The following is a 13,875-nucleotide window of genomic DNA, read 5'->3' as shown; positions in this document are numbered from 1 at the left end:
AAACTGCCCTTGGCAGAAGATCCAGTGGTAAAGGAATGTAATAAATAAACAAGTGAATAAATAAATATTGGAGAAAGCGGATACAACCAAAACCATACTGTCAGACTTCCGTTTTTTTGTTATGCATTTTATGCATTACTATACTGTTCCTGCATGCCCTTGTTTACATCTGTGCATGAATGTGTCACTTGTGTGATCACATGTGTCCAACAAACCTGGAAATATCATGATCTTTAACCTGTTGTGGGTTCACATAGCAGCTCATGCATTGCTCTTCAACTAAAATGGGGAAAATAAGTTACAGAACAACTATCAAGGGTTAACAAGGTCAGTTTTATTTTTAGCACATATTAGAATACCAACCCCCTCACGCTTGGGCACAGCATGGCATTCCCAATAGCAATAACAGAGAAAAAGAAAATTGGAAGCAGGGAAATAGAAGTCAAAATGATGCATTTAACTTGTTCCAGAGGTAGGGGAATGCAAAGGACCTCACTTCCTGAACGTAAGAAGAGTCCTGCTGGATCAGACCCAGGGTCCATCTAGTCCAGCGTTCTGTTCACACGGTGGCCAACCAGCTGTCAACCAGGAACCCACAAGCAGGGCATGGTTGGTGGCAGATACTTCGAAACTCACAGCTGGCACTGTTCTACTAGGGATGTACGAAAGTCACTTACCTTTTTGAAGGGTGATATTCGTGGTGGTGGGGAGGTGCTCCGTCCCTCCCCCTGAAATTCTGGCCGGGGGGGAGGCACTCCGTCCCTCCCTCCCCCCGAATCCTGGCCGGCTGGCTCCGCTCCGCAGGGATTCTGCGGAGCCGCCGGCCAGCCCTGCCAGCGGCCGGACATCTGGCCGCTGGCTAGCAGGGATGCAAATGGCGGCGGCCGTAGCCGCCGCCGTTTGCATCCCTGCAGTCAGCCGTGATAGGCTACGTAAATGTTTACGTAGCCTATCACGGCTGATTTAAAAGAAAAACAACAACAACGCGCGTACGCAAATGGCGGAGCCCATGGGCGCCGCCATTTGCATTCCTTATTTTGGCACATCGTAGTCTACGTAAACATTTACGTAGACTAAGACGGCGAAAATAAGGGGAACGCAAATAGCATAGCGTCTATGCTATTTGCATTCCCCTTATTTTCTCTGTCTTAGTCTACGTAAATGTTTACGTAGACTAAGACATGCCAAAATAAGGAACGCAAATGGCGGCGCCCATGGGCACCACCATTTGCGTACGCGTGTTTTTTTTTCTTTTAAATCAGCCGTGATAGGCTACGTAAACATTTACGTAGCCTATCACGGTGTTTTTTAAAAATCTAGCTGTGATAGGCTACGTAAATCTTTATGTAGCCTATCACGTTTTTGGGGGGTTTTTTACCTGGAAATGGCGGTGGCGGCAGCCCGTCGGAAGACCGGCCGCCACAGCCGTCGCCGCCGAACCACCGCCGGAGCCGCTGTTGGAGCCGCCGCCGCCAGGAAGATCCGCCCAAGGTAAGTCCCATCCCGGGGGCGGGGGCGGGGGGGCAGACCATTCCACCACCGATTTCAGGGGGCCGAATGCGCTGGCATTCAGCCTCCCTGAGATTCGTGGCGGAATTCTCTGACATCCCTATGGTCTACAGGTTTTTCACAATGGGATCCTCACCCTGGCAGCCTATACAGTATGCCTAGCAGCCCAAAAGGGCTGATGTACCCAAACATGGTTCTGAGTAGGCTCAGAACCAGGCCAATGTGGTTAGACACTTGGTCAGAGAAGAATAGGGTGATGATGAGGAGAACTTGGCTCAGTGTTGCGTTTAACTCCAATGGCAGAGATTGTCCCCAGTGCCACATGTAGTATAAGCTGGCCTTTTGGAGCCTCTTGACATGGCCTTAGAACAGTATGATAAAAGACTACAGGATAGGGATGGCAGAGAATTCCGCCACGGATTCCAGTGAGGCCTACTGTGTAAAAAAAAATTATGTAGGCTAGAACGGTGAAAAATAAAGGAACGCAAATAGCATCCACTACGTTATTTGCGTTTCCCTTTTTTTCGCCGTTTTATCTTATGTAAATATTTACGTAAGATAAATCGGCAAAAAATAGGGGATGCAAATGGCGGCCGCCATAGCCGCCGCCATTTGCGTACGCTGGGGTTTTTTTTGGGGGGGGGGGTTAGCCGTGATAGGCTACGTAAATTGTTACGTAGCCTATCACGGCTGCCTGGCTGGAAGCAAATGGCGGCCTCTATGGCGGCCGCCATTTGCGTCCACATCAGCCCGTCCATAGCCAGAAATCCGGCTGTGGATGGCCCTGGCCGGCTGCTCCGTGGCCTGGCCACGGAGCAGAGCCGGCCATCGAGGATTCCGGAGGGGAGGACAGGATCGCCTCCCCCCCCGTCGAGAATTCCGGGGGGAGGGATGGAGCACCTCCCCCCCACCACAAAAGATTCCGTGAAAAGGTGAGATTTGTACATCCCTACTACAGGATAGGCAGGGCTGGCTCCCTTGAGGGAATATGTTTCAGTCTCCTTGAGCTGGATTTTTACCCAGGGATGAAAGGGGGGGGGAAGCAGAGACCCCTACAACAGCAACACTCAGTGGACACTTGTGTGTATTTTGTGGTGGACAGCAGGTGATATGATCCTGTGTCTATATTGGGTGGGGAAGAAGAGATATAGAGCATTTCTCCCAGAGCAAAGGGCTGGATGCACCTGATCTCATCTGATCTTGGACGCTAAGCAGGATCAGCCCTGGTTTGTACTTGGATGGGAGAGTGCCTGGGAATCAGGCTTCCTGCATGGAGCAGTGGGTTGGGCTTGATGGTCTTATAGGCCCCTTCCAACCCTATGATTCTATGTCTACACAAGGCTTTTATTGCATGCTCGTGATTGGTCACTTACAGAGGTTTGCGTCTGGTCCTTTACATCAGTGGTCCCCATCCTTTTTGGCACCGGGGACCGGTCCAATTTTTTCACGGACCCGGGGGGGGGGGGGTTCTGCTGGTGGACTTCCGGCCACTGGGATGCAAATGGCGTCCGCTACGTGGATGCCATTTGCATCCCTATTCCTACGTAGCCTATTACTTGTAGAACAGGGATGCAAATGGTGTCCGCATAGCAGACGCCATTTGCGTCCCAGCGGCTGGAAGTCTGCCAGTGGCCGGAGCCGGCCAACAGCTCCGCGGACTCGCCGTGGAGAGGAGCCGGCTGGGGCTGGCGAGGATTCGGCGGGGGGGAGGGATGGATCCCCTCCCCCCCGCGAACCCCCCGCGGACCCAAGGTGAGGGGGTTTCACACACCCCTGCGGCCTGGTTGCTGACAGGCCACAGACCGGTACCGGTCCGTGGCCCAGGGGTTGATGACCCCTGCTTTACATGATGGCGTCAACCTCCGTGCTTTCTGACCTTTATCCCGCTTTTTAAAAGATCAGAGATAACCCAATTAGGAACACTAATCTGATATATCGGCTGTGTGTAATGAGAGAGTTGCGCGATAACCACAGCACCAACTAGTGGCTGTGTTGTCGTTGTTGTTCAGTCGTTAAGTACAATGGAACATATAGAACTTGCCGAGAAATGACATCCCTGATTCAAAGCCCATGTCAGCCCGTGTAAAGGTGACAATCTTAATCCCACAAAAAATCCAGAAGCAAAATGCCCAGTAAGGATGCGGGATTTTAGCCTTGTGTGGTGAAGTCCATGGCCATTAACAATGAGTGGGAAAAGAAGGCAACTCTACTTTATTATCCTGGCTTTGGAGTAGGAGCGGAATCTTGCAAATGCCCTCTACTTCAACCCAGACGTCTTTCAATTCTACGCTGAATCAGTGCAGCTCAGATGATCAGAATGATAATAATACAAAGGTAAGCCCTAGCCAGCATACCCACTGATATGGATGGTGAAGGTTGTAGGCCATTTTTGCGAATGGCCATTTCAAAATAAGTGCCACAATTCCTAATCTTGTAATTTGTAACATTTGCCCTGCAGATGAAAGAGGCTTTCAGGGCCAGATCCAGCATCACTTTACAAACTTAATTTTCTTTCTTTTTTAAAAATGACATTACAGTTTGTACTTCATGGGATTGGACATAACAGATCTGGAAAAAGTTCAGAGAGGAGATCATGACGAGATGACATTGCTAATAGTGATATATTGACATCTTAGTGGTCAGCCGCTATCTATGTGGTTCAAAGGGAGTGAAAAATAGGGATGTACGAATCCCTTACCTGGATCCGCAGTGTGGTATCCGCGGTTGGGGGGAGGTACTCCATCCCTCCTGCCGGAATCCTCCCTGGCCGGCTTTGCAGAGCCGCCGGCCAGAGCCATCCGCAGCCGGAGTTCCGGCTGCGGCCGGGCTGCTGCGGACGCAAATGGTGGCCGCCGTAGCAGCCACCATTTGCGTCCTGCCAGGTTGTCATGATCGGCTACGTAAACACTTACGTAGCCTATCATGGCAAAGAGCAGCGGCGCAAACGGCGTAGCAGCCACCGTTTGCGTCCCTGCTCTTTGCCATAATAGGCTACGTAAATACTTACGTAGCCTATCACGGCAGCCTGGCAGGACGCAAATGGTGGCCGCTACGATGGCCACCATTGGCAGCTGCAGCAGCCTGCTGAGAGACCAGCTGCCGCCGGAGCTGCCACCGCCGGAGCATCCGCCCCAGGTAAGCTTCGTCCCGGGGGGATTCCACGGGGTGGCAGGGGGTGGGAGGCCGTTTCGCCACGGGTTTTGGGGGGGGCGAATGCCTGTGCATTCGGCCTCAGTGAAATCCGTGGCAGAATTCTCCGCCATCCCTAGTGAAAAATAATATGTGATGTCATTCATAATTCAAAAATAATATGTGATGACAAAAATAATATGTGATGACAAAAAATAATACCTGATGACAAAATTAAATAAGTGATGACAAAAATAATACATGACAAAAATAATATGTGATGACATTGCTAACAGTGACATATTGCAAGTCTTGGTGGTCAATTCCTAATCTATGTGCTTCATAGAGAGTGCAAACAGAGCTAATGAGAAAGAAATTACATTTAGGATGTTAGGTGAGGAAGGATTTTTAAGCTGCTCCACATTTAATTAATTAATTAATTAATTAATTTCTTAATCGCCCATCTGGCCGGTCACCTAGCCACTTTGGGCGATTTACAGCAATACCAACAGTTTTGAAACAATAAAATTATACATTAAAACATAATATTTCTAAAAATACCCTTTGTTGTTGTCGCTGTTCAGTCGTTCAGCCGTGTCCGACTCTTCATGACCCCATGGCCTTCCTGTCCTGCGCTCTCTCCCGGAGCGTGCAAAAAAGTTACCCTAACCCACCCCAAATGCCTGCCTGAATAACCATGTTTTTAACCCATGGCAGAAGCTCATTAAAGAGGGGGCATGGTGGAGTTCCCTAGGGAGGAAGTTACACTGAGTGGAGGCCACCACAGAGAAGGCCCTCTCCCTCGTCCTCACCAGCCTAGCTGTCCTGGCTGATGGGACAGAGAGAAGGCCATCCGAGGCTGATCTTGTTGAGCGGCCTGTCTGGTGTTGCTGGAGGTGCTCCTTGAGATAGGCTGGGCTGGAGCCATATAGGGTTTTAAAGGTCAAAACCAACACCTTGAATTTGGCCCGGAAAACAACTGGTAACCAGTGCAACTCCTTCAGCACTGGAGTGATGTGATCTCGCCGGCGGCTGCCTTTAATCAGGTGAGCTGCCACGTTCTGTACCAGCTGCAGCTTCCGAACCGTCTTCAAGGGTAACCCCACGTAGAGCGCATTACAGTAGTCTAAACGAGAGGAGACCAGGGCATGTACTACTGATGGGAGCAGATGGTCGGGAAGGTAGGGGAGCAGCTGCCGTATCAGATGGAGTTGGTATAGTGCTAAGCCTCCATGGACAGCTGGGAGTCTAAAATGACCCCCAGGCTGAGGACCTGGTCTTTCAAGGGTAGCCGTACCCCATTCAATACCAGGTCAACATCCCCCAACCTCCTCTTGTCTCCCACCAAAAATACCTCAGTCTTGTCAGGGTTCAGCTTCAGCTTACTCCTCCCCAGCCAGCCACTCACCGTCTCCAGACATTTGGACAGGGATTCTACAGCCAACCTTGGTTAAGATTTGAATGAGAGGTAGAGTTACATGTCATCCACATATTGATGACACCACACCCCAAACCTCCTGATGATAGCCCCCAGTGGCTTCACATAGATATTAAATAGCATCGGGGAGAGGATGGAACCCTGTGGTACCCCACAAGTGAGTGGCCACAGGTCCAAAACCTCCTCTCCCAGTGCTACCCTCTGGTACCTGCCAGAGAGGAAGGACCGAAACCACCGCAATACGGTGTCTCCAATGCCCAACCTCTCCAGGCGGTCCAGGAGGATACTGTGGTCAACAGTATCAAAAGCCGCTGAGAGGTCGAGGAGAACAAGGAAGGAGCATTCGCTCCTATCCAAAGCCCTCCTCATATCATCCACTCCTCATTTCTGTCCCATGACCAGGCCTGAAGCCCAATTGAAATGGGTCTAGATAATCAGTTTCTTCCAAGTGTGCCTTCAACTGCATCGCCACCACCCGCTCAATCACCTTGCCCCAAAATGGCAGATTTGAACCTGGGCGAAAGTTGTTCAGAACTTGGGGATCCAAGGAGGGCTTCTTTAAGAGCGGTCTTCACTGCCTCCTTGAGGGCTGATGGCATCATTCCCTCCTCAAGGGAGGCGTTCACCACCGCCCTGATCCCCTCACGCAGCCTTTCCCTGCAGCTCATAATGAGCCAAGGATCAAGTACGCAGGTGCTCGGCCTTACAGATGAAAGCACCTTGTCCATTTCATCAGAAGGAAGAAGCTGGAACCAATCCCACAAAACCAGTGTGCCACAGGCCGCCTCTTGCTCGCTAACTGCATCCACGGTGCATGGAATAACACTCCTAATCCGATCAATTTTATCCACAAAGTGCCTTGCCAAAGCCTCCAGAGGTTCTGGAACAACTGGACCGACCAGGCTCCAGACCACTTGGAACAGCCTCCTGGGACAGCACTTTGCAGAGGCAGCATAATATTCCTTTTTTGCTGCCTTCACCATCACGTGATAGGCTGAAGATACAGCTCTAGCCCGTGTCTGATCATCTTTGGAGCAAGACTTCTGCCACCGGCACTCTAGCCGTCCCACCTCTTGTTTCAGAGCTCGTAACTGTGGATTGAACGATGGTGCAGTCCGAGCCCTGTTCAGGGGGAGAGTGCGTTTTGGAGCCACCCGATCTAATGCCCCAGTGATTGCGGCATTCCAGCCACCCACCAGGGTCTCGACTGAGCGGCCGTTGGCGTGCCCCAGAGAATCCCCAAGCGCATTCAGGAATCCATTCAGATCCATAAGACGCCTGGGGCGGACCATTTTAATGGGTCCTCCACCCCTGCGGAGGGGTTGTGGGACCGAGAAGTCTAATGTCACCAGATAGTGATATGACCATGACAAGGGGGGGGGGTGGATATGCCCCCGAGTTCCAGATCACTCCCTGCTTCACCAGAAACAAACACAAGGTCTAGCGCATGACTGGCTACATGGGTGGGCCCAGTTGGAATAGGGTGCAGCTCGCAGGAAGCCATGGTCTCCAAGAAGTCCCAAGGTGCCCCTGTGAGGACAGCCTCTGAGTATACACTGGAGTCCCCAAACACCAATAAGTTAGGGGACTGCACACGCACATCAGAGACCACCTCAAGCACCTCGGCCAGGGAGTCAGTCATGCGGCGGGGTGGGAGGTACACGAGCAGAATCCGCAGACTGCCCTTCGGGCCCAACCTCCAGTACATGCACTCAGCAACCTTGGTCTCCCGGAGAAGGGGTCTGGTGAAGACCAAGGACACTTGGTAGATAACAGCCACTTCCCCTCCCCAATCCCCAGCCCTTGGATGCTGTGCGTACAAAAATCCAGCTGGGCACATGGCTGCCAGAGTTGGAGCAGTGGCCTCAGCCAGCCAGGTCTCCGTAATACATGCCAGGTCCGCACCCTCATCCCCGATCATGTCATGGATGAGGGATGTTTTCTGGGTAACAGACCTGGCATTGCAGAGCAGCAAAAAAAGGGCCAGAAGGTGGAGTCACGCCTCCCCCAACCACCCTTTGGCTCTGGGCAGGCCAGGAACAGGGGACAGATATTACACATCTCTCCCTTGTTTCCCTTACCTGGCATGGCCTGCCCGTAGCACTCCAGCACTGTCTGCCACCCAGCCTCTGTATATTTGTTGCACAAATTGCTAGTGTCGCCCCCTGGAGGCTAGTCCAATTTGTCCCAAAGAGGAGAGTCAACTTCAGGCCTGGTCCAACTCGATTTTATTGTTCGACAGTTCGACAGAGGAGCTCACGCTCAAAAGCAGAGACGACCCTGGGCAACTCCCGCGCTACAATTTTATCACCTCAGCTTGCATTCCTTAGCCAGCATGTCACTTTGATTGGTTGCCAGCAGTTTGTCTGGCTACCTTATCTTAGGGTTACTGCTCACTCATTCCAGGCATTTGCCGCTCTCACAATACTACGTGCTGCTTAAGGCACATGCAATGGCTTTTAGGTTACATTTTTACCACATTTTCTGGCCCCCAACGCTCCCCCCCTGCATCCATCAGGTGGACACATGCCCCCTCGCTCCCACCTATTGGGCAGGCTACCCACCCCTAAAAACACAACAGAATCCCCCCAAAACCCACCCCCCACCAACAATTAAACAAAAATGAAAACAACGCATCCCCTTCACAAATATTGCCAGGCAGGAGTCCACAGGGAGAGTGCTGGCCAGCCGGCCCTCTTCCCCAGGTGGTGGCTTCTCCTGCAGATCCTGGCTCTCTCAGGCCACCTCAGCCAGCCAGCTTATGTAGCCCTTCCAGGAAGGGACAGATGGAGGTAGTCAGCACAACTTACACGGGCTGACACATGACCTTTTTTTCCAGGCCTTCCTTTTTCTGGAAGTTTTACATGTGTCATTATACAGCCACTAGATGGTGCTGTTTTATAGCAGAACTGGGCAATTACACATGGCCATGAAAGCAGAATGACATTTATTATGTCATGAATGACTGCATTATCCCTGATCTTTAAAAAAAAAAAAAAAAAAAACAGGGTAAAGGTAAGAAATACGGGAGATGCCCTGGAGGTTGATGACATTGTTCAAGGACCTGTAAACTTCAGTGAGTGACCAATCACAAGTGTGCAATAAAAGCCTCATGTAGAAATGTTCTAGTTTTATTGACTAATTGATTGGTTTGTTTCTATACCTCCCAATAGCTGAAGCTCTCTGGGAAGTTCACAAAAATTAAAACCACAAAGTTCTCTGTGTGCTGTGAGATAACTGTGAGTACTGGAACGCTTTCTTGGAAACGAGGCAAAGAAGGTTGTCCAAAATGTCAAGATGTACAGATGTGTGTTTAAGATAAAAGAACTAGCGTTATTATTAGGGTTAGATAGAACTAAGAGTAGTGGTATGGCCAGGTCTGAAACTCAGGATGAGGTCATCAGCATAGGAGTTATAAAAAAGCAAGGGTTTGATCTGATTGCCCAGAGAGATCCTGGGAGAATGAGAAGCCTAAAAAAAAAAAAAAAGCCCCCGTGATAGGCTACGTGATGATTTACGTAGCCTATCACAGCTGACTTTGCAAATCTAGCTGTGATAGGCTACGTTAATCGTCACGTAGCCTATCACGGGGGCGTTTTTTTTTTTTTTTACTTTTATTGGAATGGCGGCGGCGGCAGCCGGTCAAAAGACCAGCTGCTGCCCCCGCCCCTGACGAAGACCTGACGAACTGCCGCCGGGACCCACCGTCGGGAGGGACATTCGGGAAAGGTAAGTCCCATCCTGGGGGGGGGGCGGGGGGCGGGGGGTGCAGAGAATTTCTCCCCGAAACTACTTCGGGGGGCTGAACACGTTGGCACTCGGCCCCCCGAAGTTTCGGCGAGAAATTCTCCCCCATCCCTATTCCCTACACTCTGCCAACCATGCTTGCCAGACAGATAACTATAAGATCTTCATGATGATTGCTTTTTTGGGTGAGAGGAATTGCACTTTAATTTTACTAAGAAATGTGCTAGCCACTATTTTTTATTAGATGCTTCTAATCATCCTCATTGCATTACATATAGTACTGTGCTTCTTCTTCTTCCATCATTTCAAGGATTTGTTATTCTCCAATACTGTCTGAGCAACAAATATATATTTTGTGGTACGACTTTGTGTTAGTTGGCTTGAAGGGTGTTTCAGGGACCACAACCCTTACCAATTCCTTCTTGAAGCCCAGAACGCACAGCTGGGATTCATACATCTGTTGCTGGGGCGGGGGGGGGGGTCTGTCCATATAGCTGAGGCTTTCTCTCCTGGTCAGGTGAGTCACAGACACAGACAGAGAAGAGATACAATGGGCTCCTTCACAAGGAACTTTTATCCTGCGATTGAGATGGCTCCTTCACGGAAGTTTGCAGGCTCTTTACAGGATGCCGTGACCCTCCTGCACTAAATGCCCTTTGTTCCATTTTTAAACGGATCCATTTCAGTTTCCTCCGTGAAAGGAGTTACAGCGGCAAGAAGAGGGGAGAGATCAATGAGAGATAATGGAAGACTCAGTTATGGGGAGAAGGAGGGGGGAAGGGGGGGAAGGAAGTGCATGCAAAGGGAGTCAGGGGATCTCTACTCCTCAAGTTTATTGCTCATTCATGGTTGCTCGCTCCCTGAATTGTGCAGGCGCATTACATGACGTCGTCGTTGTCCAGCCATTATTCCACTATTTCCTCCCGCCTATCCCGTGTTTTCCTCAAACAGAAAAAATGGGGTATTTTTCCAGATATGCACAAATGGAGCGCCACGTCCTCCCCATGTATTTCTCCCCTAGCATCAATGAAGCGCTGAGTGTGGTTGTTGGGGGCGTGGTCATGATGTCGAAGGTGGTGACGCAGGTCTGATGGGGGTTCAGCCTTCCCGCTATTGCGCCATTTTGGCTCCTCGCCATTTTCAGCCTGCCTGTTCAAAACTGAGTGCAGAGTGGCAGCGGGGGCAGAAGGGCAGAGCAGCAAAGCAGTGGGGGGGGGCAGAGTGGAGCAGCAGCAGAGGGGCTGAGTGGCAGGGACTGGCCAAAAGCATAGAAGAGGGAGGCTGTCTGCATGTCAGTCACCATCCAACAGTAATGTGGAAGGGGAGGGAACGGGGCAGGAACCCAGGAGCAAGTATCGCCGAACCTGGAGCACGTGTAATGCCTCTTCACAGAAACGTAGCACTATGCGAACAGCCATCTAGACAGAAGGAAGTGCGTGCAAAGGGAGCCAGCGATGATCCTGCATTTAAAACGGAAGCAGAAAGCCCCGTTTTAAATGCAGCATTTTAGGCTGGTGTAGAGATGCCCCGAGTCAGCGGTGATCTTGCCTTTAAAACGGAAGCGGGAAGCCCCCTTTTAAATGCAGGATTTCAGGCTGGTGTAGAGATGCCCCGTGGAAGACTCAGATGTGGGGAGAATGGGGGGGGGGGAGAAGCATGTGCGAAGGGACTCAGTTGTGATCCTGCCTTTAAAACGGAAGCAGGAAGCCCCGCTTTAAATGCAGCATTTTAGGCTGGTGTAGAGATGCCCCGTGGAAGACTCAGATGTGGGGAGAAGGGGGGGGGAGAAGCGTGTGCGAAGAGACTCAGCGGTGATCCTGCCTTTAAAGCGGAAGCGGGAAGCCCCCTTTTAAATGCAGCATTTTAGGCTGGTGTAGAGATGCCCCGTGGAAAACTCAGATGTGGGGAGAAGGGGAGGGGAGAGGTGTGTGCGAAGGGACTCAGCGGTGATCCTGCCTTTAAAGCGGAAGCGGGAAGCCCCCTTTTAAATGCAGCATTTTAGGCTGGTGTAGAGATGCCCCGTGGAAGACTCAGATGTGGGGAGAAGCGGGGGGAGAAGCGCGTGCGAAGGGAGCCAGCGGCGATCCTGCCTTTAAAACTGAAGCAGAAAGCCCTCTTTTAAATGCAGAATTTTAGGCTGGACAAAGAAGGCAGGGACCTAACGGAAGCAGATGAGATTAAGAAGAGGTGGCAAGAATACACAGAAGAACTATACAGAAAAGATCTTAATGTCCCTGATACCCATGACAGTGCGGTCACTGAACTTGAGCCGGACATCCTCGAGAGTGAAGTCAAGTGGGCCTTAGGAAGCATTGGTAACAACAAAGCTAGCGGAGATGACAGTCTTCCAGCTGAGCTATTTAAAATCCTAAAAGATGATGCTATTAAAGTGCAGCACTCAATATGCCAACAAATTTGGAACACTCAACAGAGGCCACAAGACTGGAAAAGGTCAGTTTACATTCCAATTCCAAAGAAGGGCAACGCCAAAGAGTGTTCAAACTACTGCACAATTGCGCTCATTTCACATGCCAGCAAGGTGATGCTCAAAATCCTACAAGCTAGGCTTCAGCAGTATGCTGAAGAACTACCGGAACTACCGGAAGTACAAGCTGGGTTTCGAAGAGGCAGAGGAACTAGAGATCAAATCGCCAACGTTCGCTGGATCATGGCGAAAGCAAGAGAATTCCAGAAAAATGTCTATTTCTGCTTCATTGACTACGCTAAAGCCTTTGATTGTGTGGATCACAACGAAATGTGGCAAATTCTTAAAGTGATGGGAGTACCAGACCACCTTACCTGTCTCCTGAGAAACCTGTATGAGGGTCAAGAAGCAACAGTAAGAACCAGACATGGAACAACCGAGTGGTTCAAAATTGGGAAAGGAGTACGACAAGGCTGCATATTGTCACCCTGCTTATTTAACTTATATGCAGAGTTGTTGTTGTTCAGTCGTTCAGTCGTGTCCGACTCTTCGTGACCCCATGGACCATAGCACGCCAGGCCTTCCTGTCCTGCGCTCTCTCCCGGAGCGTGCTCAAGTTCATATTCATTGCTATATGCAGAGTACATCATGAGAAACGCCGGGTTGGATGAATCACAGGTCGGAATTAAGATTGCCGGGAGAATTATCAACAACCTCCAATATGCAGACGATACCACCCTAATGGCAGAAAGTGAAGAGGATCTCAAGAGCCTCTTGTTGAGGGTGAAAGAGGAGAGTGCAAAAGCTGGTTTGAAACTCAACATTAAAAAAACGAAGATCATGGCATCTGGCCCCATCACTTCCTGGCATATAGAAGGGGAAGAAATGGAAGCAGTGACAGATTTTACTTTCTTGGGCTCCAAGATCACCACAGACGGTGACTGTAGCCATGAAATTCAAAGACGCTTGCTCCTGGGGAGGAAAGCTATGGCCACCCTAGACAGCATAGTAAGAAGCAGAGACATCACCTTGCCGACAAAGGTCCGTCTAATCAAAGCTATGGTGTTTCCAGTAGTAATGTATGGCTGTGAGAGCTGGACTATAAGGAAGGCTGAGCGCCGAAGAATTGATGCTTTCGAACTGCGGTGCTGGACAAGACTCTTACGAGTCCCCTGGACTGCAAGGAGGTCCAATCAGTCCATCCTAAAGGAAATCAACCCTGACTGCTCATTGGAAGGACAGATCCTGAAGCTGAAGCTCAAATATTTTGGCCACCTCATGCGAAGAGAAAACTCCCTGGAAAAGACCCTGATGCTGGGAAAGACTGAAGGCAAAAGGAGAAGGGGACGGCAGAGGATGAGATGGCTAGACAGCATCACCGATGCAATGAATATGAACTTGAGCACACTCCGGGAGAGAGCAGAGGACAGGAAGGCCTGGCGTGCTATGGTCCATGGGGTCACGAAGAGTCGGACACGACTGAACAACAACAATTTTAGGCTGGTGTAGAGATGCCCCGTGGAAGACTCAGATGTGGGGAGAAGGGGGGGGGAGAAGCACGTGCGAAGGGAGTCAGCGGTGACCCTGCATTTAAAACGGAAGCGGGAAGCCCCGCTTTACGCAGCAT

The sequence above is a fragment of the Heloderma suspectum genome, chromosome 2 (genome assembly GCF_057233095.1).
Source record: "Heloderma suspectum isolate Gila_16-S chromosome 2, 16-S_ref, whole genome shotgun sequence".
In the NCBI taxonomy this organism is placed as follows: Eukaryota; Metazoa; Chordata; class Lepidosauria; order Squamata; family Helodermatidae; genus Heloderma; species Heloderma suspectum.
This window is presented reverse-complemented; position numbering follows the sequence as displayed.